The sequence below is a fragment of the Kogia breviceps genome, chromosome 16 (genome assembly GCF_026419965.1).
Source record: "Kogia breviceps isolate mKogBre1 chromosome 16, mKogBre1 haplotype 1, whole genome shotgun sequence".
NCBI lineage: Eukaryota > Metazoa > Chordata > Mammalia > Artiodactyla > Physeteridae > Kogia > Kogia breviceps.
This window is the reverse complement of record NC_081325.1, coordinates 19,530,003-19,549,872: the sequence shown is the minus strand read 5'-3', so window position 1 is coordinate 19,549,872 and position 19,870 is coordinate 19,530,003. Positions and strand designations below refer to the sequence as shown.

The following is a 19,870-nucleotide window of genomic DNA, read 5'->3' as shown; positions in this document are numbered from 1 at the left end:
AGGGCACAAACCCATGTCCCCTGCATCGGCAGGCGGACTCTCAACCACTGCGCCACCAGGGAAGCCCTGTTGGAAGATTTTTAATCACAGTTTCAATTTCAGTGCTTGTGATTGGTCTGTTCATGTTTTCTATTTCTTCCTGGTTTAGTCTTGGAAGGTTGTACTTTTCTCAGAATTTGTCCATTTCTTCCAGGTTGTCCATTTTATTGGCATATGGTTGCTTGTAGTAGTCTCTCATGATCCTTTGCATTTCTGCGGTGTCAGTTGTTACTTCTTTTTCATTTCTAATTCTGTTGATTTGAGTCTTCTCCCTTTTTTTCCTGATAAGTCTGGCTAATGGTTTATCCATTTTGTTTATCTTCTCAAAGAACCACCTTTTAGTTTTATTGATCTTTGCTATTGTTTCCTTCATTTCTTTTTCATTTATTTCTGTTCTGATCTTTATGATTTCTTTCCTTCTGCTAACTTTGGGGGGTTTTTTGTTCTTTCTCTAATTGCTTTAGGTGTAAGGTTAGGTTGTTTATTTGAGATTTTTCTTGTTTCTTGAGGTAGGATTGTATTGCTATAAACTTCCCTCTTAGAACTGCTTTTGCTGGAGCCCATATGTTTTGGGTCGTCGTGTTTTCATTGTCATTTGTTTCCAGGTATTTTTTGAGATCCTCTTTAATTTCTTCAGTGATTGCTTGGTTGTTTTGTAGCGTATTGTTTAGCGTCCATGTGTTTGTATTTTTTACAGTTTTTTCCCTGTAATTGATATCTAGTCTCATAGGGTTGTGGTCGGAAAAGATGCTTGATATGATTTCAGTTTTCTTAAATTTACTGAGGCTTGATTTGTGACCCAAGATGTGATCTATCATTGAGAATGTTCTGTGTGCACTTGAGAAGAAAGTGTATTCTGTTGTTTGGGGATGGAATGCCCTACAAATATCAATTAAATCCATCTGGTCTAATGTATCATTTAAAGCTTGTGTTTCCTTATTTCTTTTCTGTTTGGATGATCTGTCCATTGGTGTAAGTGGGGTGTTAAAGTCCCCTACTATTATTGTGTTACTGTTGATTTCCCCTTTTATGGCTCTAGCATTTGCCTTATGTATTGAGTTGCTCCTATATTGGATGCATATATATTTACCGTTGTTGTATCTTCTTCTTGGATTAATCCCTTGATCATTATATAGTGTCCTTCCTTGTCTCTTGTAACAGTCTTTATTTTAAAGTATATTTTGTCTGATATGAGTATTGCTACTCTAGATTTCTTTTGATTTCAATTTGCATGGAATATCTTTTTCCATCCTCTCACTTTCAGTCTGTATGTGTCCCTAGGTCTGAAGTGGGTCTCTTGTAGATAGCATATATATGGCTCTTGTTTTTGTATCCATTCAGCCAGTCTGTATCTTTTGGTTGGGGCATTTAATCCATTTACATTTAAGGTAATTATTGATAAGTATGTTCCTATTACCATTTTCTTAATTGTTTTGGGTTTGTTTTCATAAGTCTTTTCCTTCTCTTGTGTTTCCTGACTAGAGAAGTTCCTTTAGCATTTGTTGTAAAGCTGGTTTGGTGGTGCTGAATTCTCTTAACTTTTGCTTGTCTGTAAAGCTTTTGATTTCTCTGTCAAATCTGAATGAGATCCTTGCTGGGTAAAGTAATCTTGGTTGTAGGTTTTTCTCCATTCATCACTTTTAATATCTTGCCACTCCCTTCTGGCCTGTAGTGTTTCTGCTGAAAGATCAGCTGTTAACCTTATGGGGATTCCCTTGTATGTTATTTACTCCTTTTCACTTGCTGCTTTTAATATTTTTTCTTTGCGTTTAATTTTTGTTAGTTTGACTATTATGTGTCTCGCCATGTTTCTCCTTAGGCTTATCCTGTATGGGATGCTCTGTGCTTCCTGGAGTTAATTGACTATTTCCTTTCCCATGTTAGGGAAGTCTTCAACTATGATCTCTTCAAATATTTTCTCAGACCCTTTCTTTTTTCTTCTTCTTCTGGGATGCCTATGATTTTAATGTTGGTGCATTTAACGTTGTTCCAGAGGTCTCTGAGACTGTCCTCTATTCTTTTCATTCTTTTTTCTTTATTCTGCTCTGTGGCAGTTACTTCCACCATTCTATCTTCCAGCTCACTTATCTGTTCTTCTGCCTCATTTATTCTGCTATTTATTCCTTCGAGAGTATTTTTAATTTCTTAGTTTAATTTTTAGTTTCTTAGTTATTGTGTTGTTCATTACTGTTTGTTTGCTGTTTAGTTCTTCCTTGTTAAGCATTTCTTGTATTTTCTCTATTCTATTTCCAAGATATTGGATCATCTTTACTATCATTACTCTGAATTCTTTTTAAAGTAGTTTGCCTATTTCCTCTTCATTTATTTGGTCTTGTGGGTTTTTTATCTTTCTCCTTTACCTGTAAGATATTTCTCTGTCTTCTCATTTTGTCTTATTTACAGTATCTGAGGTCTCCTTTCCTTAGGCTGCAGGGTCGTAGTTCCTCTTGCTTCTTTTCTCTGCCCCGGGTGGTGGGGTTGGTCCAGCATCTTGTGAAGGCTTCTTGATGGGAGGGACTGGCACCTGCATTCTGGTGGGTGGAACTGAGTCTTTCCCCTCTGATGAGTAGGGCCGTGTCAGGTGGTGTGTTTTGGGGTGTCTGTGAGCTTAGTATGACTTTAGGTAGTCTGTGTGCTGATAGGTGGGTTTGTGTTCCTGTCTCATTTGTTGTTTGGTGTGAGGCATTCAGTTCTGGGAGCTGCTGGCAGTTGGGTGGAGCTGGGTCTTGGATTCAGATAGAGGCCTCCGTGAGAGCTCTCAGTGATTAATCTTCCCTGGGGCCGGCAATTCTCTAGGAGTCCAGCAGGTGCTCCCACTCCAGAGCCTCAGGCCCGACTTCTGGTCAAGGCACCAAGACCCCACAAGTCTCTCGTCCTGGCAATAAAGGGGATTAAAAAAAAAAAGACTAACAAAACCCCAGACAAATGATAAAAAGTAAAATCAAACAAGCAGAAACAGAAACAAGGAAACATGCACACACACAAAAGAAACAAGAACAGAACAAAATAAATCAAATAGCAAGAGAACAGCTAGACAAACAGAAGAACCCAAGAACAAATCAAACAATTAAGCAGAAACCTGACAAAAACTCAAAAGCAAAAAACAAAACCAAAGCAGAGTGCCAACTGAAGAATGAAGCAAAGAAACAAAACAACTGACAAAAATCATTTTACAGAAAAGAAAGAAAAAGAGAAAGGGGAAAGAAGACAGAAAAACAGAAAAGCAACATAGAAACAGAAATATTTAAAAAATAAAATAGAAAATATATATTTTTTAAAAGACAAACAAGGGGCTTCCCTGGTGGCGCAGTGGTTGAGAGTCCGCCTGCCGATGCAGGGGATGCGGGTTCGTGCCCTGGTCTGGGAGGATCCCACATGCCGCGCAGTGGCTGGGCCCGTGAGCCATGGCCGCTGAGCCTGCGTGTCTGGAGCCTGTGCTTCGCAACCGGAGAGGCCACAACAGTGAGAGGCCCACGTACAGGGGAAAAAAAAAAAAAAAAAGACAAACAAAACTCAGGGAAAATGGTAAAAACAAAATCAAACAAACAAAAACAGAAACAAGGAAACACACACACACACACGTAAAAGAAACAAAAATAGAGCCAAATAAAGCAAAAAGCAAGAGAATAACCAGACAAATAGAACTCAAAAATGAAATCAAACAATTAGGATTAAAACTAAGAAAAACGCATAACCTAAAAACAAAACCAAAACAGTGTGCCAACTGAAGAATAAAGCAAGGAAACAGAACAAACTGATAAAAATAATTTTTAAAAAATAATAAAATAAAATAAAAAGGGAAAAAACAAGACAACAGAAAAGCAAAGTAGAAATGAAAATATAAATATATTAAAATGTATATGTAAAAGAAATAGAGGACAGAAAAGGTAAAAGAACACAGAACAACAGAAAAACAAAGCAAAAATAGAAAGTATAAAAAAATAAAAAATGAAAATATGTTATAAAACAGAGATCCCAAAAGACTAAATTAAAAAAAAAAACCCTAAAACAACAACAATAACAAAAAAAAGAAAATGATACCCAAAAAAAGAGCCAGAACAAACAATAGAATGAATCAAAACATAATAAAATTAGTAGTAATAATTATGTTTCCCTGGGGTCTCTGCTGTAAGTGTCCTTGCACACGCCGTGAGCCACAGCCCACCTCCCCAAGAGGCTCTCCTCTGCCTCTGGGCTCGTCTCTGGATCTGTTGTGGGCTGGGGGACCACTGAGACTCTGATCTAGCCCAATTCCTGTGTGTGCTGCCCCCAAAGTCCACAGCTGCCAGAGCTAGACCATTTTCAGTTGTGGGAACACTCGTTGTCTGCTCAGATATTCCATAGATGGGATTTGATCTGCAGCTTGTACAGCTGATGGAAAGATTTTTCTATCTTGTTCCTTAGACACCCCGTCCCTGGGGTTCAGCTTTGGTTTTATCCCCACCTCTGTGTGTGGTCCACCCACAAGGGTCTGGTCCTGGGGCTTCCTTGGAGCTCTTGGGTCTGGCCCCATGAGGACCAGGAAAAACAGGAGCCTTACATCAAGTTCCTTAATGCACCCTACTAGATTCCTGGGGTCTCATCTTTCCAGGCTCCTAATTACTTAACAGCAGAGCCAAAACAGAAGAGTCTTTCTATGAGCACCAGAGGAAGGAACTTATAAACCCTGCCATCTCTGGAGTGTGAGAAATTCCGATTTCAGAATGCCTTCTCCACTGCACATTTCTCATCTGTTTATCTGCAGACCCACTCCTTTACCAAACCTGCCTCTCTCCACGCCACCAGGATGGAGCCCAGGCTCCTTTCCTTCCACGGCATTGCTCCCTCCCCATCAGCGCAGAGGGTAGTGCTAATTGTACCCTGGGCTGTCATCAACAGGAGCCTTATGGCTCATCTACAAGAAGCAAAGTGAATTGGCTCGTCTGGGCAGTTCCAAGGGCTCGGTACTTGGACCTCCCTAATGACTTAGATGAAATGATACAATTTCCTGGGGTCTGCAGAATTCTGAAGTCTCCAGCTACTAGAGCAACTGCAAAGTACCCTTTCGGTACTTAAATACCTGATGCATTTTGTGTTTTTATTTTCTTGGGCCATCTATTCTGCTGAGCATGCCCAGTTTCCCTTTCGTTTGGCATACCCAAGAGGTCCTTGCTGTCCCTATCCTCAAGCTGTTAAGATGGAGAGAAGCCTGATGAACTGAGGAAACATTGGTGCCAAATGAATATGAGTGTCATGTAAATGCTTGGCAAGGCTAAGGGGAGCTATTGGTTCTGTTAGTAAGTAGAAATTCCCTAATATGGGCGGGAAGGGTTTATACTAGCCAAAGGAACTATGGTTGGTTTCCCTGGCATTTGCCAATGGTAGGAGGATGCATAATCACTCAACATCTCTGAAATGTAGCATGCTCCTCGTTTAGGTATTATCAGATGGGACCGTATCAGAGTGTCACTGCAATGACTCCATGAGAAAGAAAGAAACAGGGAAGGTTTGCACAGGTGATGGAAGAGCTGAGAGACCAAAAGAGGGACTAAGGTAACAGAGATTAGTACAGCGAGAGGCTATGGCCACCATGGGCTTCATGGACAGAGGGAGAACATGGCCTTCCCCAAACTTGGGGTTCACTTAGCAGAAGTTGGGCCCATGGCAGGTTGGGGGCAGGAGCTGGAGCCACAGAGGAGACACAGCTGCCATTGGAAATGCCACCCGAGGATCAGATGGGAAGAAATTCTCCCTTTCTTCCATTAGTGCCAAATCAAGCCAGAAGCTTGGTGGACCTGGGAGTCTGAGCTGTGCAGCTTTTAACGGAGAGCCCTCCGCACCCACACCACTGAGAGCAAGAACAGGGGAGAGGCAGGAACAGAGCTGGGGGTAAACATGCCCAGGCCCTGGGCTGCCCAGTGGGCTCTGGACCCTCCGTGATAGAGGGGCCAAGTGAAATGGTCTGGCTCCTAGGTCTTCATGTGGGGTGACAGTTTGTTTCCAACCTATCTCCTCCTCTCTTGTCCTTGTCCCCAATCTTTCCCATGCCTCTATTTCCCAAATGTCCCTGAGGTGTTCTGCTCAAGCTGGGTCATTCTTCTGTCTACAGATGGGAAAGGAGGAGAGACAGCAAGGCCGGGGCACCATCAGGCCAGCACCTGCTATTTAACTGCCTGCAGGTGCAGCCCCTGAGCCAGCCAAGCACAGAGGGAGGTCGGGCAACCCTGTGCCCCTGCTGTTCATGCACTCTGCCCAGAGCTGGGAGGAAGTGGGCTCTTTCGGATCCCCAGGTGCTCTGGCCCTGAGCCTGGTCTCAGGGTGTGATATCAGGGGAGACACCTATATTAGTTCTTAAAGCCCTGGCCTCAAACTCAGACTCAAGCCAGGGAAGGTGGAGAACAGAACATTCTTTAGGATTTTCTGGTGGCTCATTTGTCATTTATCTCAAGAGCCCACCCATTATCTGCCATGTTGAACTTCATGTTTACAAGCTCTCTCCTTACATTCTATTACTGAAACTAACCCAGAGCCATCCACAGCGGTCTGTCACCCCAAATTTGGGAAAAGCTTCATGCATCAGGGGAAAAAAAATCACAATGAATGCAGTTTATTCTCCTAACTACAGTGCATCCTGTTGATGGATTAGAATTCAATCATTAAAAGGTTTATGCTGGGACTTCCTTGGAGGTCCAGTGGCTAAGACTCCGAGCTCCCAATGCAAGGGACCAGGGGTTCAGTCCCTTGTCAGGGAACTAGATCCCACATGCATGCTGCAAATAAGAGTTTGCATGCCACAACTAAGAGTTAGCATGCTGCAACTAAATATCCCACGTGCCGCAACTAAGACCTGGCGCAGCCAAAATAAATAAATAAATATAAAGTAAAATAAAATAAAATGTTTATGCTGACATGGGAAAATCTGTTAAAGCGTATGTGGGAAAAATCAGGATGCAAATGTATGGCAAACAAAGGAAGCAACAAATGAGCGAACAGCATAGAAAAACGTCCAGAAGGGAGTGCACTAAAATGCTGTGTTTGGGCAATTAGTAGTATGATTGACTTTTGTGGAAAGAAACTAAGTTTCGTTTAGAAATTCGCCGTGTTCCGTAACTGGTTGGACTTATCTTTGTATCCTCCTTCCTCCCCCTTCCCCCATGGAGGGGTCCCAGTGTGTTTCTAAGACCACACAACCAGCCTGCAGGCATCAGACCAGACTATCTCTTGACTCTGTTCGAGGTTCCTACCTGGCCACCTGCCACCTCGGGCAAAGATGAGAATGAAGAAGGCACTCAGCAGCTGGGGACTGAAGCCGCAGAGTACGGGGAGAGGGCCTTGAGAGCTGCAGGCTGGGCTCACGATACCATCGCTGGGATTTGGAAGAAACCAGAAGGGAGTGATGAGCAATTACAGATTTACAACTCAACAAGCGGGTTCAGATTCTCTTACATACCTGCATTTTGTTCAGGCTCTAATTCTGTGGACCTTTTCCAGAATACTATGTTCTAAGGCAGCGGTTCCCAACCTTTTTGGCACCAGGGACCGGTTTCGTGGAAGACAGTTTTTCCAAGGACTGGGGTGGGGGGGGGGGGGTGGTTCAGGCGGTAATGGGAGCGATGGGGAGCGGCGGATGAGGCTTCACTCCCTTGCCTGCCACTCGACTCCTGCTGTGCCACCCGGTTCCCAAGAAGGCCAGGCCCGGTGCTGATCCGTGGCCAGGGGCGTTGGGGACCCCTGTTCTTAGGCACGAATTTATCCTAAGTGACTTGACTATTCGTTTCCTCTAAAAGGCCTAGGATGGGCGGCAAGAGATTTTCAGGGTGTGAAGCAGAGGAGCCTGAAAAGGAGGGGAAGGGTTCTGTTAAGGGAATGAAGAGTGGGAGGGCTTCTCCATGTTTACACCCTCCACAAAGAAAGCTCTGGGTAACTCCATTGGACAAATCATACAAAGGGAAATGGACCTGCTCCTTCCCCAAGGCTGTCAGTTGGTCCCCTTAAGGTCTAGACCTGGAGTCTCCTGACTCTCATTCTCATGCAAGATTCTGCAAGAGAAATTCACTGCCTGTTAGAATTCTCAACTTGGCAACCCATCACCAATTTGCTCAATGTATTAAAAAAGCGCTTCTGGGTCTTCCCTGGTGGCACAGTGGTTAAGAATCTGCCTGCTAATGCAGGGGACACGGGTTCAAGCCCTGGTCCGGGAAGATCCCACATGCTGGTGGAGCAACTAAGCCCGTGCACCACAACTACTGAGCCTGCGCCCTAGAGCCCGTGAGCCACAACTGCTGAGCCCATGCGCCACAACTACTGAAGCCCGCATGCCTAGAGCCCGTGCTCCGCAGCAGGAGAAGCCACTGCAATGAGAAGCCCACGCACTGCAACAAAGAGTAACCCCTGCTCGCTGCAACTTGAGAAAGCCTGCCCACAGCAACAAAGACCCAACACACCCAAATAACAGCTTTTGTCATATAAGGCAATATTAGGTAATCTTTCCAAACATCAGAGAAGCCACACTGGAGAGGGTAAAGTATTTTAACTGTCAAGTATGCTTTCTTTTTGTTGACTTTTTTTTTTTTTTTAAGCATGAATGCTAGGAGAAGCCCAGTAACTGCAATATGAAACTCCAGTCGTAGATTTTGTTCCACTCAACATCAAGGGACGCCTGAGGAGTGAGCACTCAAGAGGTGGCCTGGTAGGAAGGAGGTCCTAAAGAGTCTTGGTGGATTCCTCACTTGCCAGTCCGCTGGGGCAGGGTCCCCTAACCATGTATTGGGTCCCAGTAACCACGTCAGCATTGCCTTTGATGTGTATCCAGTATAACTAAGGAATAAACATTAAAACCATTTAAGTGTTTTAACATATATTCGAGAATTCTGACTTGTAAAGAATTGAGCCATACTGAACACAATTTAATCTGATTCAGAATAAATTTATAACATCTCCAAAGAAATGTACAGATTCTGAGGCTAGGTTATCTTTGGTGCCACCATTCAGCTCACTACAATTTTCTCGTTTGTCTTATCCCAGAATGAGCCCAACTGCCCATAAAATTGGTTGTTTCCTAAAGTTCACAACTTTTCAAGTTTTACATTTATTCTTTCCCTTGGGCAATGACCTAAATAGAAACATGACTCCCATGGACTTCTTCCTTGTGTTCTGAAACTAAGCTACTCTCTCTGGTGCCCTAATGACTTAACAGTGGTCCTGATTGTTTGAAAATCCCAGATTTGTGTTTACAAGAGCATACCTGCTAGATTCAAGCTTGCCTCTCTAAAAGTCTAAGTAAACAGCTCTGTGACTAGTGCATTAGTGTAATCAGCAAGAAATTGGCCCTGACTCTCCTTAACTCACCTTGTCATCCAGGAACAAACTTTGAGATCTCCTTCAAAATTAGAGTTGATTCTTATCTTTTGAGGACTTCTGCAGGCCCTTGACAGTTCCAGAGAATTTCTCCGTGCACTGTAGACATTAAACATGCTGCCATTTTTTGGTTTTGCTTTTTTTCTCAAGGTCATCAGGAGCAACAGGTTGGAAAATGTGTTGATTCATTTCTCTGCTCTCTTAGGACTGTCTTCTCTTTAAAGCCATGGACTCTTTCCCTATCTACTCCAAAAAAATGATTTCATTCTTCATCCTGGCAAATCTGATTAAAATGGGATGTCATCTCTTTACATCATCAGATCAAGTTGTACAAAGAAAGAGTGTATAATGGGTACCTTTCAGTGAAGTTCCTGTCTATATAGGGCTTACAAATCCCAGGATGTTCTAAAAATAAAATCTTAAAGAGATTTCTCCTCTCCCTGAGGTTTACCAGCTGAGAGGTAGGGAGAAAAAAAAAAAGAAAAAAGAGAAGCTTTTCTCTCCTTATCTTTCTAACACTCTTGAAAAAGAGTTCTGTTCTGCTCCTTGAAAACCTGACGCGTGCAGAGTTAGCTCTGGCATTAGAGGGTTGAATTTTTTTTCACTTTGTTTATTTTCATGAGACATACATTAGTCAATTTATTGGACTTTTTGGGAAGGGGAATGAAAACCTATTGTGGTCACTTATAGAGTTATTCTCTCAAGCTCTTTTCTTCCTGAAGGTAAGAATAGTAATGTTGCAATATTTGTACGCTGTGAATTTCCACTTGGGTTAATTAAATATTGGAAACTGAGTCCCAGGCCCGGGAAGAACCTTGTTTTCCGAGCAGCAGGCCTGGCCTCAGCCTCCTCTCCACAGCTCTGCCGAGAAGCAGCACAGAGCACTGCCCACTCCTATGCTCCGTTCCTCGGTGTGAAGGTCAGCCCCCCCGCACTGTCCTGGCCATGGTCATTGCTCGAGAGCCACGAATCCAGGAGGTTCCTCCTTCTTCACCTCTGCAGCAACAGCCCAAAGTTTTCAAGGAAGACCTACTTTTCATTGCCCCCAAGTCTCAAAATTTTTGTCACTTTGGGGAGCTACAGATGGCATGAGGAAGGATTCATAGGTTTGGCTCGTGGCACCAGGCCAGAGGCAGGGCTGGGAAGGATTGGGTCTGGGCGCTGAAATCAGTGGTTTCCAGGGATGGAGGAGACCAAGGGTGAGCATGTGTCCAGAGCCACCTTGTCTTTCCTGTGACCTTTGGGTCAAGAGAGGACACAAGGGGAGGCGGGTGGGATGGGCAGGCATGATGGTCTGTGAGCAGCTTTTCAGGCCCCTGCCCTGGGTTCCAGTTCTGGAGGAACAATAACTAGCTGTGTGCAGGGACTGGGGGGCCCAGCAGGTCAGAGCCTCTGTTTCTTCGTATGTATCGTGATCATTTTTTTAGTTCTGTTACAGTTCCAGCCAACAAACAATAAACAAGCAAAGCCTTCTTTATTTTCAAGGAGGCATTTATCATTTTTTATCCAACACGAAGTCCTTACTATTTTGTACTCCTCTTAGGCCCTAAAATAGTGCTTTCCGTTTTGGGAGACAAGCAAATAATTCAGCTGGACTGGAGTGTGGGAAAGGAGCAAGAGAGCCATTAACAGAAAACATGACCAGAAAGGGAGGCTGGGCTGGGACCTTGAATGTAGAACCATTTGTAGACTCGGGCATGGGGAGTTGCTGCCCTGGGTGCCATGCTTTGGAGAACCCCCTCTCTGGTCCTCTTACAGCCTTCCAGCCCCTCCTGTCCCAAAGGGGCTGGGAGATTGTGGGCCTAAAGGGTGTGCCCATCTCCCAGGCCCACTTCCTGAGAATTCCCCCGCCAAGTGTCCCCAAGGGCTGTGTGGCCTCTTCCCCAGGTATGCTGGAGCATACATTTTGTGTACCTCTATGTCCTAGGAATGGCCAAGTGTGGCTGCTTGCAGGGGCGGGGAAATGGACATGAAGGCTGGAGTGTCCACAGGCCTAAGTGTGGGACGAGAGCAAGGGCTTTGCCAGCTCTTTGGAGGTTGGTCACATTCCGGCCAGAACCCCAGGGAGTCTGAGAAGTCTGTACAAACATATAGCCTAGGAGTTCAACAATTTACAAATAAATATGTAATATTATCAGAGGTAGTAATGGTGATGAACACTATAAAGCGGCATTAGGGGGATAGAGAGTGTGTGGGGAGGTCTCTTAGGAAGAGAGGTCAGGGAAGCCATCTCTGAGGTGGTGGCATTTAAGCAGAGACCAGAACGAAGTGAGGGAGTGAGGGATGCTGGGGCATTTCAGCACGTGAACACACACAGAGCAGCCGGCAAGTCCTCGTGGCAGAAGATGAGGTCATATAGAATGGAGGAGGGGCTGATCGGGTCTGGCCTTTGTAGACCATGGTCAGGATTTTTGTTCTGAGAATGTTGGGAACCATTACGGAGTTTTGAGCAGGGGAATGACATGATCCGATTGACTCTTTAAAAACTCGATTGTAGGGCTTCCCTGGTGGCGCAGTGGTTGAGAGTCCGCCTGCCGATGCAGGGGACACGGGTTCGTGCCCCAGTCCGGGAAGATCCCACGTGCCGCGGAGCGGCTGGGCCCGTGAGCCATGGCCGCTGAGCCTGCGCGTCCGGAGCCTGTGCTCCGCAACGGGAGAGGCTACAACAGTGAGAGGCCCGCGTAACGCAAAAAAAAAAAAAAAAAAAAAAACTCGATTGTAGAACAGCAAGAGTGAAAATAGGTAGACAGCTAGATAGGCTGCTACTACAGCATTCTTTTTTTTTTTTTTTATACTTCCAGTTTTTTACAAAAATATTTTTACTTTAAAAAATTGTGGTAACGTATACATAACACAAACTCTACCATCTTAACCATTTCTGAGAGTACAGCTCAGTGGCATTAAGTATATTCATATTTTTGTGCCCCCATCACCACTGTCTCTAGACCTTTTTCCATCTTACAGGACTGAAACTCTGTACCCATTAATAAATAACAGCTCCTCACTTCTACCTCCTTTCAGCCCCAGGCAACCACCATTCTTCTTTCTGTCTCTAGATATTACATGTAAGTGGAAACATACAGTACCTATCTTCTTATGACTGGCATATTTCACTTAGCATAATGTCCTCAAAGTTCATCTGTGTTGTAGCATGTGTCAGAATTTCCTTCCTTCTAAAGGCTGAATAATATTACACTGTATGTATATATCACATTTTGTTTATCCATTCATCCATCAATGGACAGTTGGGTTGCTTCTACCTTTTGGCTACTGTGAACACTAGTATGGAAATATCTCTTCAAGACCCTGCTTTCAATTCTCTGGGGTATATACTTAGAAGTCGAATTGCTGGATCATATGATAATTCTATTTTTTAAAAATAAATTTATTTATTTTTGGCTGCTTTGGGTCTTTGTTGCTGCTCGCAGGCTTTCTCTAGTTGCGGCGAGAAGGGTTTACTCTTCATTGCGGTGCACGGGCTTCTCACTGCAGTGGCTTCTCTTATTGTGGAGCACGGGCTCTAGGTGTGCAGGCTTCAGTAGTTGTGGTGCGCGGGCTCAGTAGCTGTGGCTTGCGGGCTCTAGAACGCAGGCTCAGTAGTTGTGGCACATGTGCTTAGTTGCTCTGCAGCATGTGGGATCTTTCCAGACCAGGGCTCGAACCCGTGTCCCCTGCATTGGCAGGCAGATTCTTAACCACTGCACCACCAGGGAAGTCTAGTGACTGACTATATTGACTATTTTAAATCTCTGCTGGAACTTTTCATAAGGAATCTCAGCTTGAACTTTCAAAAGCCTCTCGAGGCCAGGAAGCCAAGACAAGGACCTGTCTAACTGTGTCCTATTATAAAGAGATTAGATCTTTATTGAACATAGACAAATACGTACATTGTCATGAAAAATAAGAATATTTAATAAGAAATTCAGAAATTCTGGAGGGATCAGGCAGAGAGAAAAAGACAGATGTTTTAACCTTTGCTGCCAAGATATACTTTACCAAACTGTTGTTAGTTATAGATAGATAGCTTTAAAGAGAGGAGAAAAGGGGGTTCTTTGAATCTCAAAAGCAAAACATTAAAGAAGCAGCAGTGTTTTAAATGAAGTCATAAAAATTATAATCATCCTCATCAGTTCATTTAGTATCCTGTAATTAATTCTTATTTGTCTTGATCTTTTATTAGCAGTTTTATGAATTCATCAGTTTTCCATCAGAGTTTTAGAAATTCTTATTCAGTTCAGTGTTATGATCTTAAAGTTATCAGAAACCTGCATCCTAAAGTACTTGTCAGGGTCTTCTCCATGAATTTCTTTGAAGATAAAGCATTTTTTTGCAAGAACACTTTTGCAAAAGCATCAGGGTAAAGCAATAACCATCGACAAATGACAAAAGACAAAAAAAGCCATGGTTAAAGATCTGGTGACATTTCGCATACAGACACACACAAATAACACAATTGACAAGTAAATTTAGGTATTTCTGTGACATACATTTGAAAATTATGACTGATACCATTATATCAGAATTTTAGGAATTTCATATCATTTCTAAAACACTTATATATCTATACAAATACAACATAAAGAAAGCGTAGTATCACTTAACTGACAATGATTCTTATATAATTTAACATACCAAATAAGCCTAATCAGTTTAACTTATCTCCTTTAAAAGGTGAGAAAACAAATCTTTGGGGATGTTCCAGGGGCCTTCTAGAAAATCCCAACTTGCTTCCAGATCAGAAAGACTCCAATTTAGAATTTGATTTGGGGAAGTTTGTCAAAACAATTTGACCCGGGTCAAGTTAGTCTAGCAAAATAAATTAAACTTAACTTAATCTATTTAGTTTAGCTTTAGTTGTGTGACTAAACTTGTTTTGTTTGCTTTTGGAATTTTCAAGGCTAGTCCGTGTTTGTTTTTTATTTTTACAACATGAATTTTAGGATGGAGTTTTCTCTATTTCTGTAAAAACATCATGGAGAATTTGATAGAGATTGTGCTGAATCTGTAGATCAGTTTGGGTAGTATATAAACAATATTGTCTTCCAATTCATGAACATGAGATATCTTTCCATTTATTTATGTCTTTCATATCTTTCAGCCATGTTTTATTTTCAGTGTATGACTTTTTACCTCCTTGGTTAAGCTCATTCCTAAGTATTATTTATTATGCTATTATAAATGAAATTTCCTTTTTGGATTGTTCATTGTTAGTGTATAGAAATACAATTGATTTTTGTGTATCCTGCCATTTTGCCAAATTTGTTTATTAGTTCTAGCAGGCCTGTGTGTGTGTGCGCACATGCGCGTGCGCATGTGTAATATTTAGAGTTTTCTACATATAGGATTATGTCATCTGTGAACAGACGTAATTTTACTTCTCTCTTTCCAATTTGGACACCTTTTATTTCTTGCCTAATGTTACTGCAACATTCAAGACATGCTGAGGATTTTAATGAAATCGTGAAGGTGAGAAATGGTTAGGCTTAGAACATATTTTGCAGGTAGAACCAATGAAATTGTTGGCTTGGATGTTGGCTGTGGGAGAGCGAGAGAAGTTAAGGATGACCTCTAGGTTTCTGGTCAGATCAACTGGCTGAATCAGTGCAGTGCCATTTGATTAGATGGGGTAAATGGGAGAGCATGCACTTGAACGGGGACTAGAAAAGCTGTCTTTTGGCCATAGATGTGGATAATAGAAGAGAATCAAAGGGAAGGGGGAAAAAAGAGAGAAAGAAAGGAAGGGAAGCAAAGAGGAAACAATCCAAGGGATAGACTAAGAACCAAGAGCGTCGGAGAAATAAGAAGTGGCAGTGGTTAACTGCGCACCATAGATAACTTTTGACAGCATTATCAGCAGAATGGGTAAGGCCTCCACCCATGTGCAAGTTGAAAAAGCAAGTGAGGGGGCTTCCCTGGTGGCGCAGTGGTTGAGAATCCGCCTGCCGATGCAGGAGACACGGGTTCGTGCCCTGGTCCGGGAAGATCCCACATGCCGCAGAGCAACTAAGCCCGTGAGCCATGGCCGCTGGGCCTGCGCGTCCGGAGCCTGTGCTCCGCAACGGGAGAGGCCACAACAGTGAGAGGCCCGCATACCGCAAAAAAAAAAAAAAAGAAAAAAAAAGAAAAAGCAAGTGAGGGATGGAAATTGCTCTAAATAGCTCTAAAGTGCTGTACTTCAGTGCTGAAGTTACTGTTGTGTGGAAACAAAGACATTTAGGAGAACTAAAAGCCACTTATAAACCCTGAGTCTAGCCCATCACTTCCCCTTGGTCTGTTGTGAAAGACGCTGATAAAAACAGTCATTAGAGGGGCAGGGCTAATGCAGGTTTCTTCCTTTAGATTAATCCCTAAGTGGAAATCTTACCCTCTTCATCCTGAGAAGGAAGCCAGCACCAGCACTCACACCAAAGTTCTATAAAGCACAGATGACTTTCTGACCAGAGTTCCTTATTCTCTTGCTATTGGCTGACACTATTCATAAAATACAATTTGCTGTTTCACTTTTCTTTTAAATGAGCAAGCTGAATTACTTGGAGGAGGGAGACAAAAGAGATAGAGGAGACAGAGCCAACGCAGCTGAAAGAAAGAAAATTCAGGTGAGCATTTTAATCTTTGCTTTGTTAACTCATTGTTAAGAATTATGCTTTGCTTATCGCTTCATAGTAAGAAGAATAATTTTTAAAAAGTAAGTATATTTTGTTCTACTATAAACTTTTTTCTACCAGATACATGATATTTTTAAAAATATTGGGAAAGTACAAAGAAGTAGAAGGAAGCAAAAACCACAGCTTCTATTGATATTTTCAGGGTATTTCTTTCCATTCTCTTTTGGGTGTCTGCTTATGATTTTAGTGGATTTTCGTAGTGGATTTTCACAATGGATACATTTATATTCCTTTTTGCCATTAGAGCATACATTTTCCCACATTGCTGTAAATACTTCATAATCATAATTTAAAATTGCTACATAGTATTGCATTGAGGAGATTTACTGTACTTTACCCAAGCATTCCCCTATTTGGGGCCATAAAGCATTTTTCCTATTTTTATAGAGTGGGTCGTTTGAGCACATAAGATATATATTTTTTCCATTCAGAGTCTTGTTTTTTGAGGAGAGGAGGTTAGATTTGAGAATGCAGATTGCAGCAGTTTTACTGAGAGGCACAATGAGAGGGAAAGAGTTTGTGTGAGCGTGTGTTTATAATCTGCTTATAACCTTTAGGACCACAATCAGCGGTTCTCAACTCTGGCTGTACATTCCGTCAGAATCACCTGATTCTAATCACCTGGGGAGATTAGAAAATTACCTTTAGAATAATTGAAAATTAACTTCTGGTGATGAGCCAGTCATCTGTAGGTTTTTTGTTTTAGTTTGGTTCGGTTTGGGTTTGGTTTGGATTTTTTTTAACTTTCAAAAATTTCTCAAGTGGTTCTACTGGGTGGCAAGCGTGAAAACAGCCGACCTAGGTTATTTGAAATATTCTCCTGTCTGATCCATACCTGAGAGTAATACATTTTAAGGGAAAGGGAGATACACTATCAGGCAAGCCACCCAAATCCTCCTTTCAATACTGTATAAATAATGCAAAAGTAATTTGGGTGAAACGTCAAACTTCCAGCAATTTCTGTTCTCCACCTCGATCCCATAAACCCTTGAGATGAGAATCTACTTGAGAGTTCCAATTTACTAATGCTTTAAAGAGATGGGTCTGTTTCCAGTGCACTGGTGGTTAGAAGTTAGAGAGGTGGAGGCTCCAGAATGTTCTAAAAGTATCAGAATTAAGCCCAGCGTCTGTTAGTGTTCCGCCAAGGTGCCAGCCTTCCTTTTCATTTGCAAACTCTTCAAGGATCAGTGAATGACAAGGTGGGCATTTAATAGCTGGCCACTGCCATTAAATTTTATTAATAGGTATAAATTTCATTAATATTAAAAAGCAAAGACTGATGGGACTGAATTGGGGAGCATCAGGTGGGTGACCCCGCCTTTCTAGGATCGTAGACCTGGCACTTACCTTCTCCGGACCCTGTGTCCCCAGAAGGAAAGTGGACAGAATTTCCAAACCAGAGCTGTTGCTTTGCTTTCTCCAGTCGGGAATTGAGAATAGAACAAAGGCAGCTAAACCAAGTTGAAGCCGCCACGGCTGCTTTCCTAGCCTACAGAAGGGATGTACTTCTTTTGATTCAACCAAACTTGATCAAGAGCACGTTAATGAAATCTCTTCTGGTTTTGACTTGATGGAGGAGAATATCTGTTTAGCACCTTCTTTGATGAACATAAACATCACAGAGTACTTCACTGTTTACAAAACCCCTTTACATACAGTAGTTCATTTGATCCACAGTATAGCCTTGAGTGCTGGAGTGTGTAATTCTTATTTTAAAATAAGAAAGTGAGGCCAAGAGAACACAGGATCTTTCCTACGGTAGAACCAGAGTGGGCCGAATCTGGTTCAGTTCAGGGCACATACATGGCCCTTTCCTTACAGCTTGAGTAATGGTTATTGTAAAAAATGTGTTCAAATTTTGTTATATCTATATAATTGAATATTCTTTTAGCTATTTACACGACATTCATGCTTACTAGTTGGCACAGAAAAATGATCATGATTTAGTGATAAGAAAAAAAGCAAGGTACAAAACTGCATTAAAATATGCACTCGTTTTTGTTTAAAAATATGTATATTTGAAGAAAGATGAAAGGAAGCAAAGGCACAAACATTTATATATGTCTGGTTGGTGGTAAAGCTTGTAATTTAAGTTTATTTCAGCTTGTATTACCTTGTTTTTGTTTGTTTTAACCACATTCACTGCTTGTGTAATAAAAATATAAAGTAAATTAAATAGAATTGTTCTTGTCTTTCTGGTTGGCTCTTCTCCAGATGAAATGGACCCAGCTCCTTTCCTTGGCCATAAAGAAGCCACTCATTTAATTCTTGATGACTTTTGTTCATACTTGTCATGAATCTTTCTGTTATCGTTAGCTCGCATCGACTGAAAACTTACCAAGTATCAGGCACCAAGTTAATCATTTTACATCTATTTTCCTCAGCGATACTCCCTCCCATCTTCCCTCTGCAGATGAGGGTCTTTTTTTTTTCTTCTTCTTCTTCTTTTTTTTTCCGGTACGCAGGCATCTTCCTGTTGTGGCCTCTCCCGTTGCAGAGCACAGGCTCCGGACGCGCAGGCTCAGCGGCCATGGCTCACGGGCCCGGCCGCTCCGCGGCATGCGGGATCCTCCCGGACCAGGGCACGAACCCGTGTCCCCTGCATCGGCACGCGGACTCTCAACCACTACGCCACCAGGGAAGCCCCAGATGAGGGTCTTAAGTACAGGAATAAGAGGGCCCAAGAGGCAGAGCTGAGGGTCTAAACACATGTTTTCATTCACCATACCATCCATCCTGCCTATCCACCTGGGGTCATCAAGGGTACCCTCATCACATAAGCAACATCCGTTTTGGAAGAAAGGTGATATATTTTTGCGGTGTATTCATTTCTATGTGTCAGGATCCCCTTGGGCATTTATCTTGCGTGTGCTCTAGACTCAGGGACTCCTCCTGCTTTTCTAGCTTGTCATGCACACCAGACATCTGTGGCGTGCTAATCCCCCAAGGCTAAGCCTGGAAGGTGAAAGCCTAACAAGGGATTGTGAAATCACCCAGTGAGCTCTGGTTAACACAGCAGCCAAGCTGGGTAATGCGGAGAAAGGCAAGAATTGGCCTGGGTTGATCAGCTCTGCTGTAGAGGCTTATCAAATCCATAGCAGAACCCCCAGCACTATATCTATGCTGTTCTCAGGGAGCTGCCCACTGCCTTCTTTGTATTGGAATTACTTAGTGTGAGTCTCATTCCTTCTACTGGATGAAGAATGCCTGAGGATGGAGTCCTTGCAGGCAACCCAGGACATGGGCTCCATTAAGAATAAATGGGGGCTTCCCTGGTGGCGCAGTGGTTGGGAGTCCGCCTGCCGATGCGGGGGATACGGGTTCGTGCCCCGGTCCGGGAGGATCCCACGTGTGGCGGGGCGGCTGGGCCCGTGGGCCGTGGCCGCTGGGCCTGCGCGGCTGGAGCCTGTGCTCCGCGGCGGGAGAGGCCACGACAGTGAGAGGTCCGTGTACCACAAAAACCAAAAGAAAAAAAAAAAAAGAATAAATGGGCAGGTGTAAATAAATTAATTCATCAATGAATGTGAACTTTAGTTAAAAGCTTCAGTTTCTCTCTGTTGAACCCACTAACCTCTTTATAGTAACTGACCCGTGGAGATAGTAGTACAATCTTGGACAATCTTTAAAGGAAAACTTCTCCTGTTGGATGACTTAGCGGCAGTAAGGGCTGACCCCTTTAACAAAGGAAACGGAGGCTGGAGCAGCAACCTGGAACCAAAGAATCCCAAAGTTGGAGGGTCCTCAGGAAGAGCCAGGGCCAGTGTAGAAGCTTTTTACATCTTTACTGTTTCAAGGAGAGGTTTCAAAGAAGGAAGCAGATCTGAGGAAGA

General features: G+C 42.9%; 1 protein-coding gene across 2 annotated transcripts in view; it reads left to right on the top strand.

The window, feature by feature from the left end:
• The window catches only part of CYSLTR2 (cysteinyl leukotriene receptor 2), a 67,473-nt gene that overhangs the window by 31,379 nt on the left and 16,224 nt on the right, over nucleotides 1-19,870 (top strand). Inside the window, exon 4 of one of the 2 annotated variants that reach the window (XM_067016692.1) lies at nucleotides 15,897-15,971. The exons of the other annotated variant lie outside the window; for it this stretch is intronic. The gene's annotated coding sequence lies outside the window, so the exon portion shown is untranslated. The remainder of the gene's footprint in view (nucleotides 1-15,896; nucleotides 15,972-19,870) is intronic. 2 annotated transcript variants of the gene reach the window in all.